This window comes from Equus przewalskii, chromosome 6, assembly GCF_037783145.1.
Source record: "Equus przewalskii isolate Varuska chromosome 6, EquPr2, whole genome shotgun sequence".
Taxonomy (NCBI): domain Eukaryota; kingdom Metazoa; phylum Chordata; class Mammalia; order Perissodactyla; family Equidae; genus Equus; species Equus przewalskii.
The window spans coordinates 29,610,189-29,634,587 of NC_091836.1; the positions used below are offsets into that span (position 1 = coordinate 29,610,189).

At 42.4% G+C, this 24,399-nt stretch overlaps 1 long non-coding RNA gene across 10 annotated transcripts in view; it reads left to right on the forward strand.

Annotated features, from left to right (window-relative positions):
• Positions 1–2,968: 2,968 nt before the first annotated feature.
• The window catches only part of LOC103557915 (uncharacterized), a 242,031-nt gene continuing 220,600 nt past the window's right edge, over positions 2,969–24,399 (forward strand). For 5 of the 10 annotated variants that reach the window (XR_011541386.1, XR_011541384.1, XR_011541381.1 and 2 more), the window contains exons 1-6: positions 2,969–3,196; positions 9,667–9,821; positions 14,811–15,034; positions 15,739–15,925; positions 16,694–16,772; positions 21,280–21,519. This is a non-coding gene — a long non-coding RNA (uncharacterized lncRNA). The remainder of the gene's footprint in view (positions 3,197–9,666; positions 9,822–14,810; positions 15,035–15,738; positions 15,926–16,693; positions 16,773–21,279; positions 21,520–24,399) is intronic. The other 5 variants (XR_011541387.1, XR_011541389.1, XR_011541390.1 and 2 more) reach the window with 3 other exon arrangements.

Genomic DNA, 24,399 nt, shown 5'->3' on the forward strand with positions numbered 1-24,399 from the left:
AGGTTTTATGAGACTGAGAACAAAGTGAGGCTCAAGTGGAGACCTTGACTGAAGTGCATCTCACAGGATTCCTGGTAAAAGGCAGCAAGGAGGCCTCCCGTTTGGGGCTCAAGGTTGAACGCTTTTATTTGGAAATGCTGACTGTCTGAAATCAGATTTACTCAGCTCCGACTCTGGCTTTGAACTGAAGCACACACGCACCTGTCACCTGAAGGGTGCAATTAGGGTCCGCACTTGGAGCTGTGTTTTCTATCAGTGCTCAGGGGTGGATGTGAGCAGAGCCTGGAATTTGTTTGGCCGAAAGAAAAAGAAAGGCCCATTTTAAAACCTCCCTTTTTGTTTTATCTCCTCCCATTTTCAGCTTACGCCCCACCCTTCATCCCCCCAAATCTTTAACAACCTGGGAAGTCACAGAAATCTGCAAGAAAGAAATTAATAATCGGATCAATTCTTTCCATGCATTCAATAAAGGCTGGTGGTCCAAAACCCTCCTGGTTCTTCTCAGTCCCCTAAAATCTTCTATTGCAATCAGAGATGTTAATTGGTTGAAACTGCCTGTGGTCTTAGGAAGTGCTCCGATTACAAGGAGAAATCCTTTTATGTTGCTGGATTCCAGCCACAGAATCTCTGAAGTAGGAATCTGGCAGAAGTTGAGCCCCCTCCAGGCTGTAAATAAACTGGCCAGGTCTATAACCCAATAAGAAGTCAATTTATTGTTTGTGTGTTTCCAGTCACCCAGCCCAAACTCCACACATTTATTAAAGAAAAGGTGTGGGTTACAGCCAGAGCTCAGACAATTGAGTATATAGCAAGGGAGGGGGATGGCTGTCAAGTCTACGCCGTCAATGCAGGGAAAGAGGGGGCCTTTCACGGATCAAACCTTCCTGCTCAGGTTTGCAAGGAACTGCCTAGCATCAAGCAGCTGAGCATGACTGGCACAGAAAACTGCTTACTTTGCTAGCTGGAAGGCTGAGATTCAAACGGCTTAAGTGGGTGAACGTTTTATAGTCTGGGTCTGGAAACCCGGTGACATTCTCTGCTGCACTGTGCCTACACGTGGTTGTTATCAGAACTGGAGGTTTTGCTGGGCCACATCTTGATGTGACCCACTGAGATGCTGGGCAGTATGTTGGGAGGCGGCTTGAAGCCTGGGGCAGGGAAGACGCTGAGCCCCTGGCTTACCCACGCACGCAGAGCTGTTTCACTTACATTGCAAAAGGTGGTTTGGGATTCACCTAATCGTGATCAAGACCAGAGGAGGCATCCCAGGCCCCTCCACCCACACTCCCACCTCCCCACCTCCAGCTCTAGCATAACTGCATTCCCTGAACGGTGTGCGACACGAGGGTGAGGGTGTGAAATTTGCCCCGCCTCGTTTGCATACTGCTCCAGACTGCTGGTGACAGTGAGCCATGAGTGAAATCCAGGACAGTGTGAACAAAGCTGCCTCCTAATTGCTCGTTCTTCAGCATTAGTCCATCGGACAACACTACCCACCTACACCTTTAAAAAATAGACAAACCCCCCCCCCCCCATAAATTTACAGTATCCCACTTTAATATAGCAAACACTATAATAGTCCAGCGGAGAGTCTTTTTTCTGTTTTTTTTTCTTTTGGGTGTCTTTTCCCCCCCTCCATCCCCTTCATTCCCATTGGTTCCTGCGAAGCCCCAGAGAACCAATGGGCTTCCTCTTCTTCATTCATGTCCTAGCAACAAGCCCTGTTCCAATCTTTCTCTGCCAAACTAACACCTGAAAAATTACATCATGAATAATGGCAAAAGCAGCAAGGGCCAGAGGAGGGCTGTTTTTTTTTTTTCATGTGTCTGCTGCAGAGTTCATTTAAGGTGTTTTAGTCTAGATTCTTAAAGCGACAATGTCTTACATTTTTGCCTGTGTTTCTCAGCACATCGGTTAACATATGAAGTATAAAATGAACAGTAATTGAACCCAGCAAAAGGCCTTTGGGTGAAGTGAGGGGAAAGCATCTTGTTAATCGTGCTCCCCGAACAATCCTTTTAACAGTTTTCTTCCAGGGAAGCCCCCAAAGTGGAGAAATAGATTGTTCATCTAGTTTTTCCTTTGGGAAATGTCTAAAATATCCCAAACCTCAGAAGCTGCCCACCCACTCTCCCATACAGAAATATGGCCCTTGCTGGTGGCTTCTCTTGCTCCAGTTAACTATACCCGAGGCCTTTCCTATTCCTACTTTGGAATAAAGGGCCCATTCTTTTAAGGCGGTCTTGGAGCCAGGGGAGGAATTGCCTTATGAATCTGTGCAAGGTGTGGGGTTGTCGCAGTAAGGGGCCACAGGGTGGGGGTGTCATGAGCACGTGTGTGTCTGTGCACGTGCAGGGCTGCAAATGCAGACAGGCAGCTGGGGAAATGTAAGAAAAACGAGATCCAGATGACCAGGGAGGGAGGAGGTTGGTAGAGAAATCAGGAGGGGGAAGTGAGGCGATAGGGAGTGGGGCGTTGGGGGAGGGGGGCCAGAGAGGGGAAGGCCGCTGCGCATGCAGACTTGTTCTCTCCAAATGTGCAAAGGTTTCTAATGAAAATGTCCACCCTTCTAGGCATTTTTCAAGACCCAGACGCTGATTTGCCGCTTCCGGCTTCCCCCACCCCACCCAGTCTAGCGCCGACAGCGAGCCGAGTCGCAGACACAAAGAGCTGCAGCCTTGCGCGCGCACGGAAAGGGAGAAGGGCGGTGGTTAGCACCTGCTCGCGTTCACGTGCACCGCGCGCAGCCAGCCCGGTACCCTGACTCCCTCCGTCCTAGGCATCCAGGCCTACGCACTCGGGCATCCTGGTCTCCTTGTAAGCGTCTGGGAAGTGCCTGTGGCACTAGCTGGGAAGGGACCCAGGGCCCCGGGGGCAGTCTCGGGTGCCTTGCTCGAGAAGCAGAAAATAGATATATTCCGTGTCTGGCTCCGACTCGGAATTTGCAGCTCGCCTCAGCCATTGCCTTGGCAGCAGCGTGGTTAGAGGTGCTGGCAGACAGTCTGCCTTGGTACTTGTGAAACCGCATGGCCATATAAGGCCTGGGAAGGAAAGAGAAAGATGCCAACCTGAGGGACGGGGTGGCAAGGGGAGGGGAGAGAACAGCATGGGGCTGAGCTGGAGATGTTCCCCTTGTCCGTGCCCCACAGGTTGCAGGGATAATAACTCCAGTAGAAGTTCTGCGACCAGCTGTGGGGTAAGAAAGGATTGTAAGGGCGGTGGTGGGAGGGGCACTGGGCTGGGGTGTGCAGGAATAGATGCTTTCTCCTTGGAGGCACTTGCCAGCTGTCTCCTCCTCTGGCCTGAGAGTAGCTGACTTCAAGATGGGCCAGGAAGGAGACCCAGAAGTCCAAAGTCTCAAATATGTTGGTGCATACCACATTCCATGGTGCAGAGAATTTGGGTCCCCTAGCCTAAAGGGGAAGTTTTGGAGAAATAGATGGCCAGGCTGCTTAGGTCAGTGAAAAAGGTAGTAGGGGGAAGGAGCACTGGAATGGGAGTCAGGAGTCTTGTGCTAGTCCTGGCTCTGGCAGGGAGATCTACAGTAGTGCGATCCCCTCTCCTACCCCATGTACTGTTGTAGCGATCAAATCAGATGATTCTCGAACAAGAGCTTAGAACAGTGTGTAGAATGCACAGTAAGTACTCAATCATGTTAGGCGTTATTATCACTACCCTCCCACTGGCCTAATGCATGGGTCTGGAACCCTGAAATGCTCTCTACCCTTCTTTAGCTTCTGTGGTATAACGTTTTTCTGTTTTTCCTCCCACCTCTTGGGCACTCCTTCTCACTGTTCTTGGTAGAACCTACTTCCTCTGGCTGGGCCTTAATTGTTGGTTCTCTTCTGGGCTCTTCCTGGGCCCCACTCTTCTGCCCTCACACCTCTGCTTTTGTGGTCTCATCCTCCCAAAGGTTTTGATGACTTGTTTGGTCCTGATGGCTGCCGTGTTGCAGCTCCAGCCCAGACCTCCCAAACTTCAGAACGATGTGTCCAGTATCCTGGACTTTTCCCTGTCAATGTCTCCCAGGTACTTTAGCTTCAGTATGTGTCTCATCTTCTCCTCCCAGCCCAGTTCGCTTCTTTACTTTTGCATAGTTATCTCAGTGAAGAATGCTTCCACTCATAGAGGAGTTTGAGGCAGAAATCTGGCTGTCCTCCTGGACCCCTCCTTCTCCTTCATCCCCGTATCCAATCCTTCACCAAGAACTGGCAATTTTACCTCCTATTAGCAAATGCATCCACTTCTCCTCATCCCCACTGCCATCACCTGAGGTTAAGTATCGGATTCTCTCACGTGGACTGTAGCATCAACGCTGGCTCATCACCACACCAGTCCGACCTTATCACTCGTGCTGGGGACCCCTTGATGGGCTTTCATTGTTCTCAGGACATGGCTTTGACTTGGCTCCCTGCCTTTCAAGCTTCATCTCCTTTCATTCTCTGCCTTGTTCTTAGGGCTCCCACCACACGGTTCTTCCTTTAGTTCCTTCCGAATGCTTCCCTCTCCCGCATAGGGACTTTGTAATGCAAAATGCACCCCTCAGTTAGATAAGTTCTACCCACTTGTCCTTACACTGCCAGCTGGATGGGAACCTTGGGGACCCTTCTCCTGCCCCCTTTGGACTCATCCAGGTTTCTTTTTTATATGGTCTCATATTTCTGTTCACCTTCTTTCAGCTTAAAATTGTAAATTCCACTTATTTGATGGATGTCTGCCTCATCCATAGGACTGTAATGCCATGAGAATAGAGACCTCCTTTTTTTCTTCACCATTACAGCCTTAGATGCCTAGCATATAGAGAGAGCTTAAAGAATATTTGTTGGATAAATAAATGAGACTCTCCCAACTGTGTGCCACCAGTAAACTTGATAAACATAATTTATTGCTATATGAGGATATAGAATCCAATGAGATTATGAACAAAGCCCTGTACTTTTAATCCAAATTATATAATCTTTTCTGATTATATAAAATCAACATTACTGAGGTATAATTTACAAATAAATTACATGCATTACAATGAACCCATTTTAAGTGTATACTTACTCTGATGAGTTTTGACAAATGTATGCACCCATATAAACACCACCACAATCAAGATATAGAACATTTCCATTGCCTACCTTGCCTCTTTGCAGGCAATCTTCAACCTCCCTGGACCTGGGCAGCCATAAATCTGTTTTCTGTCACTATTGATGAGTACAGTATTGCCTGTTCTAGAATTTCGTATAAAGCAATCATACAGTATGTATTATTTGTGTCTGGCTATTTTTACTCATCATAATGTTTTTGAGATTCACTCATGTGGTAGCATATATGAGTAGTTTGGTAATCTGTTCTTTTTATTGCTAGGAGTATGCTGTTGTATAGATTTATCACAATTTCTTTGTTCATTCATCTGTCAATGGACATTTGGGTTATCTTCAGTCTTGGCTATTATGGTTAAATCAGTCTCACACGTTTCTGTACAACCTCGTGTGGACATGTCTTTCACCTCTCTTGGGTAAATGCCTAACAGTGGGATTGTTAGGTCATCAGGCGGGTGTATGCTTAACGTTATTAGAAACTGCCAGTTTTCCATAGATTTGTCCCATTTTGTCCTCCTATGAGCAACGTATGAGAGTTCCAGTTGCTCTACACACTTGCCAACACCTGTTGTTGTGTGTGGTGGTATCTCATTGTGCAATTACTTTTTGTTTCCATGGTGGCTAATGATGTTGAGTTTCTTTTCTATGCTTACCGGCCATCCCTGTATCTTCATTTGTGAAGTGTTTGTTCATATCTTCTGTGTCCATTTTTAAATTGGGTTGTTTGTATTCATCTTATTATCAAGTTGTAAAAGTTGATATGATATGATATGATATAACGTAATATAATATAATATAATATAATATAATATTTTTATCCCCTCTGTGTGGGGCTTTCCTTTTTATTTTCTTAACAATGTCTTTCAAAGAATAGAACAGAAATTTTAAATTTTGATGGAGTGAAACTTAGCGTCTTTTTTCTTTTATGGTTAATGCTTTCTTTGTCCTAATTAAGAAGTGATTGCTGCCCTAAGATCAATAAGATTTTCTCCCATGTTTCCTTCTAGAGGTTTTGTAGTTGAAAATCTTTAGTTCGATGATTCATTTTGAGTTACTTTTTATGTGTGATGTGAAGTAGAAGTCAAGATTTATAGTTTTCTCCACAAATTCCAGTTATTCTAACACCATTTTTTGAAGAGGCTGTTTTTTCCCTCATTGAATTACCTTGGTAATTTAACTGTTTGAATTAAATGACCAAAATGTTGAAAAGTCAACTGACCAAATAATGTGTGGGTCTGCTCCTGGCACCTCTGTGTGCCTGTCCTCACACCACTGCCACACTGTGTTGTTTAGTGTGGCTTTATAGTAAATCTGGAACCAGAGAGTATAAATCCTCCAACTTTGTTCTTTATCTAAAATTATACTATAAAGGTTATCTATCCTTTGCATTTCCATATAAATTGTAGAGTCAGCTTGTCAAATTCTATAAGAAATGTGGATGATTATGTAATTTTCTCCTTTATTTTGTTATTACAGTGAATTTTAGTAGTTGAATTTCATATGTTAAACCAACATGGCCTTCTTGCTAGAAACCCAAGAATTGGTCATGATGCCTTATTGTTTGTATACATTGCTAAATTTAATTTGCTAATATTTTGTTAAGATTTTTGTGTCTATATTTATGAAAGATATTGGTTTGAAATTTTCTTTTCTTGTAATTTCATTGTTGATTTCGGTGTCAAAATATTGCTGTCCTGTAAAATGTGTTGGCTAGTGCTCCCTCTTCTTTTCTGAAACAGTTTTGGTAGTTAGCTATTCTCTCTTCCTGAGAGGTTTGATAAAACTTACCAGTGAAACCGTCTGAGGTTGGAGTTTATTTGGGGGAAAGTTTTAATTTGCTAATTCAATGTATTTAAATATGTTTTATGCTTACTCATATGTTTGCGATTTTAGGGTGTTGTTTCTTTACGTAGATCTGAGTTTCCAATTTGGTGTCATTTTCCTTTAGCCTGAACTTCATTGACATTTTTTGTAGTGCAGATCTGCTATTGACAAATTCTTTTAGCTTTTGCTTTTTTACAAATGTCTTTACTTTGCCTCTATTTTTTTTAAAATTTTTTTTAAAGATTTAATTTTTTCCTTTTTCTCCCCAAAGCCCCCCGGTACATAGTTGTATATTCTTCGTTGTGGGTCCTTCTAGTTGTGGCATGTGGGACGCTGCCTCAGCATGGATTGATGAGCAGTGCCATGTCCGCGCCCAGGATTCGAACCAACGAAACACTGGGCTGCCTGCAGCAGAGTGCACAAACTTAACCACTCAGCCACGGGGCCAGCCCCACTTTGCCTCTATTTTTGTGGAATATTCTCAATGAATATAGAATTTTGCGTTAACTGTTTTTCTTTCAGCTCTTTAAGGTGTCACTCAATTGCCTCCTGGCTTGCATTATTTCTGCGAGAAGTCCACAGTCATTATTATTTTGCTTCTTTTTTATATAAGATGTCTTTTTTCCTCTAGACACTTTTACGCTTTTCTCTTTACCTTTGATTTATAGCAGTTTCGCTATGATGTGTCTAATTTTTTGCCTTTTTACTTGCTGTTTGTTGAGTGTCTTTTCATCAAGTTTAGTAAAATTTTGATGATTATTTATTATGCTTCCCCTTCTGGGACTTTAATTACATATATCTTAGACTGCTTTATCTTGTCTTGAAAGTTACTGATGTTATGAGCATTTTTTTTCTATCTTTTTCTCTTTCTCTGCTTCAATTTAGAAAATTTCTATTGTTTGTCTGAATGTTCACTGGCTTTTTTTTCCCCCCTGCAGTGTTTAATCTGCTGTTAAGGAAGTCTATTTAGTGAGTTTTTCATTCTCAGATATATTTCTCAGCTTTGGAAGTTTCATTTTGCTTCTTTTCCATATCTTTAATGTATCTCATTGCTTTTATGTTTTCCTTTAAATCCTCAAACATATGTATACTAGCCATTTTAACGTCTTTGTCTGCTACGTCTATTGTCTCCATCTGTTCTGTTATTGTTTTATTGCTTGATTTTGGGTTACATATCCAGCAATTTTTGGTATTAGGTGTCTAATTGGTTTTGGAGATTGTGGTTATTAACACTGTTCAGTGTCTAGATTTTGTTGTCATCCTTTAAAGAGTGGTGACTTTTGTTTTGGTAGGCCATTAAGTTACTTGTGGATCAGCTTGATTCTTTTGAGACTTGTTTAAATAATTTTAAAATGTGGGTCTAGAACAGTCTTTACCCTTGGGGTAGTTTTACCATATTTCTAAGCTGTGACCCTTCTGGGCTCTCTGCTAAATGCCCCAAGGTTCAGCAAATTCTCTCCATGGTGGCTGTTTGCAACTTGACTATCTCCCAGCCCCATGTGAGCTCTAGAAATGTTTAGTTTGCAGCTCCTCAATATTTGTTCTTTATCTGGCCTTGTAGAGTTTCTTCCTGAGCATGTGAAGCTTAGTATTTGATGAAAAACTCAAGGGAATCACTATGCAAATTTCTGGATCTCTTTCCATGTGTAGATTCCTTCTCTATGGTATTCTATTCCACAAATTCCAGTTGCCTCAGCTTACTCAAACTCTGATCTCTGCCTCTTCAATTCAGCAAGACTACCATGCTTTGTGTGGGCTGCTTCTCCCTGTATTGGGACCTTGGAAATGCTTTCAGACAGAATGCTTAGCCTGTCATAGGGCTCATCTGGTTTGCATCTCTTTTCTCAAGGATCACAATCATATACTGCCTGCTTTCTAATGTCTGAAAATGATAGTTTCATTGCTTTTGTCTAGTTTTCTAGGTATTTACCATAGGAAGGCAAGCCTGGTAGTAGTTACTCCATCATGGCCATGTCTATATTTTTAACTAACTTACCTAACAGAATTCTCATCTTGTCTCTATTTCTTCTAAATAAATCACCCAAGAGGGTATAAAACATTATAAAAAATGAAGATATACTACCTCTGTATAATCACATTTATTCACCTGTCTAATAATCCTTTCCAAACAGGAAATAAGATTAGTGGATTTGACTTAGTCATAATAAACCCATGTTAACTTAAAGGGATCACCTCTTTCTCTTCATAAGTCATCTATTTAATAGTATTTTCTAGGATTCTGCCAGAGTATATCACAGTCACTATTAAGCTGTTTCCAGAAGTTTTTTTTTAAGTTTGAAAACATCTGCCTATTTCTGGCCTTTTTACTTATAGAGTGCTACTATGTGCCCAGCAGCATGCCAAGTATTTTATACACATTATCTTTTTGAGTCATCACAATACTATCAGTTAATTTCTTCTATTATCTTCATTTAGTAGATGAAGAAACTAAGAATAAGAGAATAACATGCTCAAGGGCACACAACTAGAAAGAAGTGGAGCTGAAATTTGAATCAAGGTAGTTTGCTTAGAAAATGCCCATTTAACCAGTGGACTACCCTTAGTATCACCTTTCTCAATCTTCGTGATTTCTCAGAGTTTATTCTATGATCAAACTTCTTAATTCTTCTTTGTTTCTAAATGTCATTTGAGATACCCAAGGAATGACAAATATGAGCAATAATATGCGGATCTTCAGTGTGTGTTGACTATGTTTTACTGATTAATTCCCGTAATCTCTTTCTACTCTTAGGGCATTGCAGGCAAATGGAACAATGTGTAAAACAACAGCAGAGGCATGAAACTGCAGAACTCATTAATTCAGATGCAATGTGGGGATGTTCCACAGCAGCTTCACGTGGATGTTGTGAGGGTGAAAAAGGAGGAAACACATTTTAGATACATAAGGTACTAATAATGAGAATGTGCATTTAAAGTTCATAGATATATTTGGCACAACAATGACTACAACACAAGCATGGATTTAATTAGTGCTTTTCTTGTGAAGAATGTAAAGTACTTAAATATACCATTGAATATTATTGTTAGTGGTTTTAGGAGGGGAAATCATTCACCAAACAAAACAGACAAGAAAACCACAAGAGCCAGACAAGTGCAATATGTTGGAGGTAGAGGAGACCCAAAGGAGGGAGAGACCAGCCTAACTTGTCTATTTAAAGAAGAGTGAGAATTTGCCCAGCAGATGGGAAAATAAAAGCTGGAGAGAGGGCATTCTAGGCAAATGGAACAATATGTGTAACAACAGAGGTATGAAACAGGCCACATTCTCTTTGATCAGTAATTATATATATATATTTATATAAAATTGCAATGACCATTCAAACAAGTTTAAAATCTTAGTTTTCTCCCGCAAAGAGTTTATAGCATAACTGAATAGATCAGGAGCAAGTATGGAAAGAAAATACTGGCAATATGTGATGGAGGCCTGTTAAGGTAAACATTTTTTGAGTGAATGAATGAATGAATGAGTGATGAATGAATATCAAGGTGTGCTAAGTGCCAAATGACTGATGCTACCAGTCAGATCTACAGGAGGTCAGAGCAGAGGATGTTCATTTTTGGGTGGTGGGATTAGGAGAGTCTTTAAAGGAGAATGAGGTTTGATCTAGACTTTGAAGGGTCAGTAGAGTTTGATAAATTGATGAGAGAAGGTATCCCAAATGGGGAAGAACAATGAGGAGAAGCAAGCAGGAGAAAGGCATATTCTGAGAAAGGGAGGGATGAATCTAGAGAAGGGGAGACTGTGAGGTAGGCATCACCAGATCACGGTGGGCCATGAATGCCAGGCTCAGCTTGAACTTGTCCTATAGTTTGTGAGGGATTCCTTAAAGGATTATGGGCAAGGAACTGACAGGATAAAAGCAACCTTAGTATTTGTGGACTACAGTGAGTTATAAATAACTTGACATGTTTGAAAAACATTTCTTACAATTCTTCAGCACCTGCTGAGTGTGCTTGAGAGTCATGATTGAAAAGGATTAATCTGGCAGTGAAGTGGGCAGAATGTATTGGAGGGAGCGAGAAGCAGAGGCAGAGAGACAAGGTATGAAGCAGTTAAGGTAATTTAGGAGCTAGGACCTAAGGATCTGGAGTCGGGGTGGAGGTGGAAGACATGGAAAACAAACGATGGATATTGGAGCTCTGACAGAGTGAGAAATGACAAGTGTTGGGACTGACCAAAGATGGCAGACAGTGGAGAGTGAAGAGCACACCAAGCTTTGGTGACTAGATGGATGGTGGTACCAATGGCAGAAATTCAGATGCAGAATTTGTTGAGCATCCATTATTTGCCAGACACTGTTATTAATTAATTAGTTAGTTAGTTAGTTAGTTAGTCAATAAGTGTGGGGACACAGCAGTGAACAGAAACAAAGTCACTACTCTCAGGGAGCTTATATTTTAGTAGGAGAAGTCAGACTAACGATAAACCAACAAATGCATATGTAACATGTCAAATAGTGGTAAGTGCATGATGTAGAACAAAGCCTAATAAGGAGTAAAAGAGTGAAGGAAGTGTATGTTATTTATATAAAGTAAGCAGGAGGGACCTCTCTGACAAGTTGACCTTTGGGGAGAGAAGAAAGAGAGGGGACAGGCATACAACTCTCTGGGGACTTGAGTACAGGCAGTGAGAAGGGAAAGCAGGATGGAACTGAGGTAGGAGCGAGCATGGCACATTTGAAGAACAGCAAGAAGGTTGTAAATGTGGCAGGGAGGTTGTAGAGTGGGCAAAGGAATAGTCATGGCAATGAGATTAGAGGTGGCACAGGGATTCTTGGGGAGATCACGTGAGAGCTAGTAGGTCATGGAAAGGAGCTTGAATTTTGCTCTGAGATGAGAAGTCATTGGAAGGTTTAAACAGAAGAGTGCTATGATCTGACTGATTTTAAAAGCATGCCTCTGCCTGCTGTGTGGAGAATAAACGATAGCGTGAGAAGCAGGGGATCTTGTTGGAAGTTAGTGTGTAGAGAGGATGGTGGCTTGGATTAGGGCGATAACGGCAGAAGTGCTGAGAATTAGATCCTGGATATTTTTTGAAGGTAGAGCTGATGATGTAGATTTGAAGTGTGAGAGATGGAGAAGTGTCAAGGTTGTCTCTAAGATTTTTGGCTGGAAAAATAAGTTGGCATTTACTAAGATGGCGCTATCTCAGGGAAAAGCAGGCTGGTATGCCTGTGTGTGTGTGTGTGTGTGTGTGTGTGTGTGTTGGGGGTTGGATCCGAAATAGACATATTAAATTTGAGACTTGTAAGAAGAAATATCAAGTAGGCAGTCGTACAAACAAATTTAAAGTTTAGAGAAGCATTCTGGCCCGGAGATGTAATTTTTGGAGTTGTCAATGTATAGACATTCTTTAAATCCATGAGACTGGATGACATCACCAGGGGAGTGAGAAGAGAAAAAATAAGAGGACTAGATGTTCCAAGATTTGGAGGTTGAGAAGATGATAAAGAACCAGCAAAGGAGACTGAGTGAGAGTGGATAGTGAGCTGGGGAGAGGTCCAAGAGACAGTGACATTGTAGAGGGCAGATGAAAAAATGTTTCAAGAAAGGGTAATTAGGAGCTGGTCCCGTGGCCAGGTGGTTAAGTATGCGCGCTCTGCTTCGGCAGCCCAGGGTTTTGCCAGTTCGGGTGCTGGGCGCGGACATGGCAATGCTCATCAAGCCATGCTGAGGCGGCATCCCACATAGCACAACTAGAAGTTCCTACAACTGGAATATACAACTCGGGGGCTTTGGGAAGAAAGAAAAAAAAAGAAGATTGGCAACAGATGTTAGCTTAGGTGGCAATCTTTAAAAAAAAAAGGAGCAATTAACTATGTCAACTGCTGATCTTAAGTTGAGTAATATGAGGACTATAAGTAGCTTTTGGTTTTGGCAACTTCGAGGTCACTCATGACAAGAACAATTCAGTTGGATGATAGTGACCAGAAAGCCTAACAAAAGTTGATTCTGGAGAAAATGAGAGCAGAAGAGTAGAGACAACATATATCAATAATTATTTTGAGGACTTCTGTAGTAAAAGGAAGCAGAAAAATGGGGTGATGTGGGCTCAAGGGAGTTTTTTAATGGGAGGGAGATGTCACAGTTTTGAAGTTTGTGGGTTGATGGGAATGGTCCAGTTGAGAAGGAACTGTTAAGGAGAGAGAGGACAAGATTGATTAAGTGAGGATGAGAGGTGACAGGGCTGTCCTTGGAGACAGGAGCAGGGACGGTTCATTATGGGAACAGGAATAAAGGCAGTGATGTGAATATGGATACAACCTCATCAGTAGATTTGGTGGTGGGCCTTGTGGAAGTTGTCTTCTGATTGCTGCTACCTCAGGGAAATAACAAGCAAGGTCACCCATGGAGAGGGGAGACAGGAGTAGATGTTAGAGGTTTTGGAAGCAAGATGGTCAGTTTGGTTTTGCCCGTGTTGAATTTAACATGCTGATTGATCTCCCAAATGAAAATATCTGGGAGGCAGTGACAGCAATGTGACTACAACGTGGGGGGTTACTGTCAAGAAAAATAATTGGGTGCCATGTGCAAAGATGTGGGAGTTGAAGCCTTGATTGTGGATGAATTCTCCAATAGACGCACACACAGTGGGAGGCCTCTTACCTCTCCACAGCTGGGGGTAGGATAGGGATTGAGAGTTCAGTAAAGAGGACAAAGTCAGGGAAATCGTGTGACGTTCAGGGCCCCTCTCCGTTTGTGGCTTCTTTCCCTCTCTCTCAGCAAGTGGGAAGGTCACTCAAAATTATTGTGGGCCTACTATATGCCCGCCATTGTGCTGGATACCCTCTCATTTAATTCCCACAAGAGACCTCTTATTGTTCCTTACAAATGAGAAACCAAGGCTCAACAGATGCAGATGAAAGGGGTGAACCAGGATATGAACCCAGTCTGTCATCTCCTTTCCAGGTAGGGAGAGAAAGTTCCATGATGATAGAAAATACTTCATCAGTTCCTAAATAACGGCATCCCGAAAAATAGTCATTTCTGACCAAGTACTCTATGCGTTATCTATCCCAAGGAATCTTTACAACAAGCAAAAAATTCCCCATCTGGGTAGACTTGGCCTTGCAGGCACTGGCTTGGTAAGTAGATAGCACCTCGGAGTGGTTTAGAGAATGGTGACCCTCTTTTCTGGCTGACACTGCCCTGAACCATAGCATGTGGCCTGGTGATAGAGTGCAAGCTAGACTGGAGCCCCGCCTTACCTCTTCAGCCATAGGAACCAACTCCGACCATTGTCATCGTCCCCATTTTGAAAATGAGGAAACAAAGCTCAGAAAGGTTATGCAACTTGTGCAAAGTCACACATGTACCAAGTGGCTGAGTCAGAACCTTGATTCAAGTCTCCATCTGGTTTTAGAATCCACATACTTAACGCCAGGCAATGTGACCACCTTAACGTCATCTGAACCAGGAATTCTCCTTGGATTTATATTAGAAAGAAGGTGCTGTTTTCCCTCTGCCCACCTGTCTAAGTGGACCTTTACTAAGCATGTCGCTTGTGCAAGGGATTATTGATAGGGTGCTGTGGGAGGCAACGAACTGAGCAAGCAATCAGAGCTTCCAGGTAGAGTCAGGGAGATGGTGCACATATCTGAGTGAGCCTTGGGTAAGTAGCCAGTTTACTCAGGGCTAAGAGAAGAGATGCATTTTACCCATGATTTCCTGCTGTCTGGACATACTAGCTTGAACAGCCTGTTGGAGTCACACAGCCAGCTCCCAAACACTTGCTGGAGTCACGTGGAAGAGGGGATGAGAGTGCAGCTGGCTCAGCACCCACATACACAAGCATCCAGAAGGCCCGCGCCTGAGGCGCACAGGCTGTACCAATATTCTTGCATACTAAGGGTCGATGTATTGCTGTGTCCATAGGAAACGTCCTAGAAATCCATCCGGTCTCCTTTGTTGAGCAATATTGCTGCAGGCGGAGGCCTCCCAGGGATTTGCAAGTAAGAGTGATGAGGACAAGAGTGTATTCAAGGCAGCCTCTGGGCAAGGAAGGATGAGAACTTGAAGGTGAAAAACTCTGAAACCCTCCCTGACCCTCAACTATCAACTGGATTAACTGGCCTTGGCGTTCTGCTCTGTAAAATGGGGTAATTATGCCCACTCTGTCTCATTACAGAGATGTAGGGGTTTACGTAATACTTGTGAAAGTGCTTTGCAAAGCTTAATATACAGAGAAAACCATTATAGATGATCTAAACAGCAGGCAATTAAAATCATTGGGAATATATGTTAATTTGTAGTCCAGTGGAATATTAGCTCAGCCTAACACTAAAAAAATGTTTGTGGCATCTAACTATACATTTTACTGATGCCAGGGTTTCAAAGCTCTGTATCAGCACTGTCCAAAGAAATATAAACAAAGCCACATTTGTAGTTTAAACTTACTACTAGCCACATTAAAAATGTAAAAAGAAACAGGTGAAAAATTTATTATTATATCTTATTTTATCCAAAATATCATTTTAACCTTTAATCAATATTAAAAAATATTAATGAATTATTTTACATTCCTTTTTCATAAAAGTGTTTAAAATTCAGTATGTATTTTATACTTACAACACATCTCAATTTGGAAGCTAAATTTTCAATGGTTAAAGTAAAATGTAGTCCTACTGAACAGTAAAGTTCTGTTTAATAGAAAAATGTTTTCCCCTGTTTTGGTCCCTTGGTCACACCAGATATGTCTCAAGCAGTCAATAGGCCTGTTGGCTTGTGGCTACCATATTGAACAGCTCAGCTCTCTGTCATCTGGTCCCTCTTTATTCTAACTGATGTTTCATTATGTCGACAGGCACATCTGCCTCCTATAATCCGGCAGGTTCCTGCGGTATCCCATGAACACAGCACAATAATTGAAGCTCAGTTTCCTCATCTGTCCAATGGGGATACTAAGAATGACAGCCTCTCGTGGTGGTTATAAGGCGTCAACAAGATCACTGAAGTGAAGTACCTCCAACAGTGCCTGTTGAGTAGTAGACGTCAGTAAATACTAGTTCCTCTTTCCTGCTTTATTGTTTCCGCTCCTGCTGGGCTCCCTTCTCCCTTCTATCTCACAGAATAGATGGTACTCATTTTCCAAGGTTTCACTTAGTCCTAATTTTCGGTGACATTGTTACTAGTTACTCTGAGCATTCAGTCATCTCTAGAATCTGTTCCCTACAGTTGGGCCTTTTAGTCATAGCCACAGTTTTGTCACTTGCATTTTGTCACGTATGTTAGTCTTGTTTTTTTGACATCATTGTGAATTCCTTCAGGGCAGGACCAGAGCCCTGCATCTCTCCCAAGTGTTTTCCACAATGCCGAATTCACAGTTCAAAATAAATACATACATTTACAGTTTTTTGTACATACATACATTACATTTGATTGATTGAGGTTGCCTCAGAGGTGTTCTCAGTGGCCAGGGGAGCTCCATTTGCATTTAAAATTGAGTGTAGAAAAACACTTTGTGAATTCAATGGCACGTGGATAATTAAGAATTGACTGTGATTTGCCCTCTTATGGAGTTCATCAATTCCAAGTTACTTAAGGTTAAATTTTACAATAAATTAAATTTTTTCTTTAGGTAATATAATCAAAGTTCAAAACTGTTGGAGAATAAAGGATAGGAAAAAAATCTATCTATAGCCTTATCACAGTCCTTCTTATTATTTTGGTGTTTTTTCCTGCCAATTCAAGTTATCCCACTATTGTGTTCTTGACACAGGTTGCTAGGTAGAACATAAACCACTTTCTCCATTTTACAGATAGTGAAACCGAGGCTCAGAGAGTCAAGAAAATCACCTAATTTTACATCAGAAATTAGCGTGGAGACACAAGAGAGAGGTGGGTGTCTTGATAGCCTCTCCCAGTATGGCTCCGGCAAGTGAATGTTGAGCAGCTCCCTCCAGGGATCACTGTTTGGAGTTTCCATGACATATATGAATTAGAGCGCAAGGCATTACCAAGAAATTGCATTGCCTTTATTTTCTTTGCATGTTTAGTTGCTTTCTAAGATTATGTCAAGGTTTCTTAACATCAATAGGAAAAGGGGTATTTGCAAAAACCAAATGACTATGGCGTTCAGTCGCATCTTTGAAAGGAACCCGGATTCAGTTAGATCATTGCAGCTTTGTTTGACCTTAAACAGCTTTGACAGTTTAAATTTGAGATTTTAACCCTTCCATAAGGCTGTTAAACCAGCCAGAAAATCTGGAGCGTTTGAGAAATTCCACAGATCGAGGGGACACAAATGGACTGGAAGAAGCCCAATGCTGGAGCTCAGGACACAGGCGCAGGTGGAAGCGGGAGGAGTCGTACGAGGCTGGGGTAGCAAGGCTCTGGAGCCCCCGAAATGACGGGGCTGCCTTCCCCAACGTACACCCACTTCCTCGTCCTTCCCATAGAATGGATCTCTAGCACCTTGGCATTTTAAAAAAATTATTTCATTGAGGTCATATTGGCTTAAAATATTGTGCAAATTTCAGGCGTACACTATTATATTTCAGTTTCTGTACAGACTGCATTGTGTTCACCACCAACAATCCAGTTTTTATCCTTCACCCCACATATGTACTCCTTTATCCCTTTTGCCCTCCCCTCATCCCCTTCTCCTCTGGTAACTACCAATCTGGTCTCCTTATCTATGTGTTCGTTTATCTTCCACATATGAGTGAAGTCATACAGTATTTGTCTTTCTCTGTCTGACTTATTTCTCTTAGCATAATACCCTCAAGGTCCATCCATGTTGTCACAAATGGCACGATTTTGTCTTTTCTTATGGCTAAGTAGTATTCCCTTGTGTATGTTTACCACATCTTTTTTATCCATTCATCTGTTAATGGGCACTTGGGTTGCTTCCACGTCTTGGCTATTGTGAATAATGCGGCAATGAACTTAGAGATGCATAAATCTTTTTGAATTGTTGATTTCATGCTCTTTGGATAAATACTCGGAGGTGGGATAGCTGGATCATACGATATTTCTATTTTTAATTTTTTGAGAAATCTCCATACTGTTTTCCATAGTGGCTGCTCCAGTTTGCATTCCCACCACTAGTGTCTGAGGGTTCCCTTTTCTCCACATCGTCTCCAACACTTGTTATTTCTTACCTTATTAATTATAGCCATTCTGATGAGTGTGAGGTGATATCTCATTGTGGTTTTGATTTGCATTTCCCTAATAACTAGTGATATTGAGAATCTTTTCATATACCTCTTGGACATCTGTATATCTTCTTTGGAAAAATGTCTGTTCATACCCTCTGCCCATTTTTTGATTGGGTTTTTTGTTGTTGTTGTTGAGTTGTATGAGTTCTTTATATATTTTGGAAATTAACCCCTTGTTGGATATATGATTTGCAAATATTTTCTCCTAGTTGGTGGGCTGTTTTGTTTTGTTCATGGTTTCTTTCACATTTCAGAAACTTTTTAGTCTTATGTAGTCCCATTTGTTTATTTTCCCTTTTGTTTCCCTCGCTTGAATAGACATAGTATTCAAAAAGATACTGCTAAGACTGATGTCAAAGACTGTACTGCCTATATTTTCTTCTAAGAATTTTTTGGCTTCAGGTCTTGCATTCAAGTCTTTAATCCATTTTGACTTAATTTTTGTGTATGGTGTAAGATAATGGTCAACTTTCATTCTTTTGCATGTGGCTGTCCAGTTTGCCCAACACCGTTTTTTGGTGAGATTTTTCTTTCTCTATTATATGTTCTGGGCTCCATTTTGAGTGAGAGCCAGGAGAAAATTGTAACAAACCCACCTTGCTTTCCTGCATGGAATGCACTGACTTGTCCATTTACTGAGTGTTCAAGAGCCTGTGGCACATGCGGAATGTGTGGAGGGTTCAGAAATAGAGTCATACAACATTGGAGATGGAAGGCGTCTTGACTTGTTTGTAGATACATAATGGGGCTCAGAGGGGCGCTGTGACTGCTCCTAACCAACCAGCTAGTGCTGTGTGAATAATCCCAGGTGCTCTCTTTCAATAGATGGATTCAATACCACCTTTGTCTGAACTTAGAGTTTGCTGTTTATAATCATCAAGCAGGAGCATAGGCTTCCTATCTACGAAGAGGACAGAGATGGAATAGACTCCAGCCCCAGAAGCTGTTTCTTACCCACTTGGGCCTAGCTGATGCCTGCCAAATCTATTGTCACAGGGATCCCAAGCTTCAGACTTTATATCATAGCTTTTGTTTCCCAGTGGTTTCTTCCGTGTCCCTCTGGCCTCCTTGCCAGGAATCAAGCCCCAAGGATTCCAACGTGAGCACCACAGTCCACTTTATCCAAAAGCACTTTTGCTAAGGAACTCACCACCTGAACGCATGTGGTCCCAGATGAACAGGCATTATTATGGTCACTTTCTGAAAGAGCAACTGGGAGGTCGGAGAGGGGACCCCATCATCTCAGAGATACCCAATAAGTCAGGATTAATCCCACCCCCAAGTACCCTCCCTGGTGTTCGCTGTCCTACAGATGGGATAGTGACCTAGAACTCCAGGGCTTGTGGCTTGGGCTGTCAGAGCACTCATGGCCTCTCTGTGTGCCTTCCCTCTCTTAGCCTCCAGAAAGCAGAGCAGAAGCTTCCACACAGCTCGAGTTTCATTGGGGGATGGAGTGGGAGGCAGGCAACCCTGGCTGCTGTGGTAATTTGTCTGGTTTACTGGGTCAGTTTCCTGTCAGGGCTCACTGTGGTTTAAAATGATTGTCGAGCCGGGTTCTTATTGACAGAGGCTTTATAAGCCCCCAGTATGTCTGCGCCTGCTTCCATCCTGGAGGGAGCAGCTTCTCCATAACCTTTCCAGGCCTCGCTTCTATTATTGAGGGTTAGACACTGTTTTCCTGGGTGGCCCGTGATCAGGGCAGCATCAGGGTCTTGAGTTCCACGTTTTGGGGCCGATGCGGGCATTTCTCAGCTCCTTTCCTGGTGAAACACTTCTACAACACCATTTCCTTTGTGAAGGGAATTCCACTTGATTTGTAAATGCAATCTATTCTCTCAGTCTTCCCTCTTTTTCTTTGTCTGGGAGCTATATCATACAGTCCGCATCAACCACATGTGCTTATTGCTTACTTGAAATGGGGCTACTCTTCAAATTCAGATGTCTTCAAAGTATAAAATACACACCAGACTGCCAAGACACAGTACAAAAAAGCAGGTAAACAAGCTCACTAAAATTTTTTATGCTGGGGCCAGCCCTGTGGTCGAGTGGTTAAGTTGGCACACTCTGCTTCGGTGGCCCAGGGTTTCACCGGTTTGAATCCTGGGCGTGGACATGGCACCGCTCATTAGGACATACTGAGGCGGCATCCCACACGCCACAACTAGAAGGACCTACAACTGAAAAAATCCACAACTGTGTACTGGGGGGCTTTGGGGAGAAAAAGGAAAAATAAAATCTTAAAAAAAAATTTTTTTAATGTTAATTGCATGATGAAATTATAATATCTAAACTATATAGGGTTACATAGAAAACATATTAAAATTAATTTCACCTGTTTCTTTTATTTTGTTAATGTGGCTACTGGGAAATTTTCCTTTTTTTTAGGAAGATAGCCCTGAGCTAACTACTGCCAATCCTCCTCTTTTTGCTGAGGAAGACTGGCCTTGAGCTCACATCCGTGCCCATCTTCCTCTACTTTATATGTGGGACGCCTACCACAGCATGGCTTTTGCCAAGCGGTGCCATGTCTGCACTGGGCATCCGAACCGGCGAACCCCGGGCCGCCAAAGTGGAAAGTGGGAACTTAACCCCTGCGCCACCGGGCTGGCCTTGAAAATTTTTAACTTACCGTGTGACTCACGTTCTATTTTTGTTGGGCGTTGCTGATTTACACCAATTTATTTTCTCTAAAATGCTGATTGCTCCTGCGCTCCTGTCATTATTTGAAAGACCTGAGGTCAACTAGTTCCCATATTGCTGGTTTATCATCTCCAGCAAGTCGTGTACCTATACCTAGCTTCAGATTCTGAGCCGCATGCTAGTAATACTGCCTGTGCTTCCTGTCTCTCACGAAATGTTATGTGTGGAAGGAAACACTTTGAAATGTATGGCCCTGGCTGTAAGGAATTGTAATTATTATTAGGCGGTGGTGGCTGCCACCTATATTAGAGAATCCAGTATGTCTAGAATTGTTTTCCATCCTCCGCTCTGTGAGAGGGGAAAACTGTGAGAGCCTTTTTCCTCCTAAGAGTTAAAAACAGCAGTTTGAGAGAATCAGACTATCTTTTGGTTAACGGTTCCCAGAATAGATCTGGGGAAGTAAAAACAAAAAGGCCATCGAATTGGGTGAGGAGACTGAAAGCTGCTGGCATTTCACTTCCTTTGTTCTGGTTCTTGGCTGGCAGGATAGAAACTGATGGGCAGTTGGTGGAGTGGCCGGCCTCTGCAAAGTGGCCTGATCGGATTCCTGAGCTTCTAGGTCATCGGGCAGGACTGCGACTGGCCGGAGCCAATGCTACTCCCTCCTGACCTTGAAAGGTGTGACAAGTGGACTTGCATTCATTGCTCTACAAGCCTCTATTGAGTATCTGTGATGTCCTGGCATCGATCTTATCTGTGTGAGAATTTGGTGAGCCAGCAAAGGAGTAAGTAGAGGAAATGAGAAAAAATATGTTTGACATTAATTAACAACAATAAAGAAACAAACTAGAGACAGAGAAGAACATAAAACACTCCTCCCTTCCTGTCCTCTAGCTCTTTTTTATCCTTAGACCACTTATGGTTCTCTGTAAATGAAGGAGTGAATGAATGAATGAATGAGTCGTTTGTATCAAAATAGCCATATTCGTTTGTAAAATAAAACCATTTCGAGTGTCGTGATTTATCTTTTCAATTCCCAAATAAGCTGCCAGAAGATGTCAGGCATCAATTTGGAGCAAAGGGGGATTCAAAAGATATTGGTTGTATTCACAGTTAACCAGAGAAGGTGAACTCAGCCTACGTTTATCTGATATCATCGCTTTTTCTGAGGGGTCGAGGAAATTGTTTCTCTTTTAACTAGACCAACATAATTTTATATAAACACAAAAATGCAATCACTTTCTAGATACACTTTGTTGTTGTTAGTGTGGTCTTTCTTTTCTGCTTTGCTTGGCTCCTCCTCCCCCACAACCCTCTCCACCACCGTCACCTTCTCCCGTGTAACTCACATTAGCATCCTGGTAGAGTTCCTTCCTCACTCTTCTCCATGCTCGTATAATCACACACACACGTCATACACATATAGCGTTCCTTTTTCTGAGGCGAATTTTAATTAAATGGAATAAAATTGTATTACTTTCCTCATTCAATGATGCTGCGTGGAAATTCCACCAGGGTGTCTTGCAGAGCTGCAAGTCACTCTTTTTTTTTTTTTTTTTCTGCTTTATCTCCCCAAATCCCCCCATACGCAGTTGTATCTCTTAGCTGCAGGTCCTTCTAGCTGTGGGATGTGGGACACCACCTCAACATGGCCATGTCCGCACCCAGGATCCGAACCCTGGGCCACCGCAGCGGAGCGTGCGAAGTTAACCACTCAGCCACAGAGCTGGCCCCCAAGTCATTCTTTTTAATAACTACATAATATTCTACTGGGTGGAATCTATCATGAGTTCCCAATCTTCCCCTTAGCAATAGGCATTTATTTTGCTTCCAGATGTGTTTGCTTTAGATCTTTTGAACAATGCTTGTCCATATATGTTTTTTTGTATGGGTGTTTTTATTTATATTAGCTAAATTCCCAGGAGTGAGATTACAGATATATATGTCTTTTAAAATTTTAATAAACGTTGCCATGTTCCTTTCTAAAAAGGCTGGAACAATTTTCATTTTCATCAAGTTATGTAAGAAACTACTCCTTTGCCACATCTTCCCCCTAAAAGGGTGCTTTTTTAAAGAAATATTTTTCTAATGTAATAGATATAAATTAACAATTCATTGCTCTAGGGGGCTGGCCCCGTGGCCGAGTGGTTAAGTTATCACACTCTGTCTTGGGGGCCCAGAGTTTCGCCAGTTTGGATCCTGGGCGTGGACCTAGCACTGCTCATCAAGCCACGCTGAGGTGGTGTCCCACACAGCAGAGCCAGAAGGACCTGCAACTAGAATACACAACTATGGACTAGGGGATTTGGGGGCGAAGAAGGAAAATAAAAGGAGGTTGGCAACAGATGTTAGCTCAGGTGCCAATCTTTAAAAACAAAAAATAATTCATTGCTTTAGACCAGGAACTATCAACCATTTTTGGGGGGATGGACTCCTTGTCAGAATACTATTTTTCTTTTGAAGATTGGCACCTGAGCTAACATCTGTTGCCAATCTTCTTCTTTTTTGCTTTCTCCTCAAAGCCCCCCAGTACATAGTTGTATATTCTAGTTGTGAGTGCCTCTAGTTGTGGCATGTGGGATGCCGCCTCAGCATAGCCTGATGAGTGGTGCTATGTCTGCACCCAGGATCGGAACTGGTGAAACCCTGGGCCACCCAAGTGGAGCATGTGAACTTAACCACTCAGCCACGGGGCTGGCCCCCAGAATACTGTTTTTTAGTGGGCAAAATAAACTACATAGGTTTGCAAAGAAAACCAATTGTATTGAAATATAGTTATCAAATATCAAAAACTCCAATTTGTGATATAGATACGTGTCTCTATTAATACGTTAACTAACAAAGTCTCGTTGCAGATCTAATAGTGACCACAAATTCAAAGAAGTGATGCATTTCAACACACATGCCATAACGGTAACATGACACAAAAATATCTGTGATTTCTACTGGAGACAATGTCATAGGTACAGCTAATACCACTGTGGTTTGTTGCCTACACTTGTAATTGAAGTCAACATCACATTCCAGTTGGAAATTACTGAAACTAAAAACGTAATGTTTTTCCATCTAAGTTCACGGACTGCTCAATATTATGCATGGACTCCCTGGGGCATCCTGCGCGCCGGGTCAAGTACCCCAGCTCTAAACTTACGGAGAAGAGGCCCCGGAGACCACCTTATTCTCCACTTTCATTTTACAGGTCAGGAAGATGTTATCCTGAGTCTGTGCCCTGACCAACACCTGAGTTCAGATCTCCCAGTTCCCCACCTGGTATTCTTTTGCCACAAATTTTACCTTTCCCTTGGGAGGCCCACACCAGAGCGTGAGGTTCCTTTAGCTCCTATATTTGGCTCCAAGTCCTGGTTAGACCAGAGGCTGAAAAACTATGGCTCAAGGGCCAAATTCACTACCGCCTTTTTGTGTGAATATAGTGTTATTGAAACGCAGCCACATCCATTTGTTTGGCTATTGCCTACGGCTAGTTCCTGTTACAACGGCAGCGTTGAGTAGTTGCAACAGACCACATGGGCCACAGAACCTACAATATTGACTGTCTGGCCCTTTGCAGGAAAAATCAACTATGCCCTAGTCTAGACCCATAGGTGATGTGCGATCTACCTTAACTGTACTTTGCTGTTCCACCTTCCAACTGTGGAGCTGGGGAG